A 468-nucleotide genomic window follows, 5' to 3' on the forward strand; every position below is an offset into this window, starting at 1 on the left:
TTTTTTTTGGTTTTTCTCCGGTACCAGGAACCGAACTCACGACCTTGCGCTTGCCAGGCAGGCGCTTTGCCGCTGAGCTAAATCCCCAGCCCCCATACTCTTATTTTCAAAAAAGTTGCTGAGTCCCCCAAATGTAAGAATGCAAGATTGATCAAACAATCAAAGACAATAACAAGTAATGAAAAAAAATTGGAAAGGATATGCACTCTGCAGCAGCATTCATGGTATTTTTTAAAAAATCACATCTGGTAAATTAATCATGAAAGAGAACTTCCAGAACTGCTTAAGAAAGCAGAGAGAATGATTGGGTGTGTTCAAAGCAAGGAGGAGCATTTTGAGCAGAATTAATGGCAATGTGTTTTATTATATTATTTTTAAAAACCTTTTAACATTTACCATAAATTTTGCTCAAACATTGTATTTTTAGCCTATATATTGCTATAGTAGAATTAACTTCGTGGGAAGTGT

The sequence above is a fragment of the Chinchilla lanigera genome, unplaced genomic scaffold (assembly GCF_000276665.1).
Source record: "Chinchilla lanigera isolate Chin_1 unplaced genomic scaffold, ChiLan1.0 scaffold00156, whole genome shotgun sequence".
Lineage (NCBI taxonomy): Eukaryota > Metazoa > Chordata > Mammalia > Rodentia > Chinchillidae > Chinchilla > Chinchilla lanigera.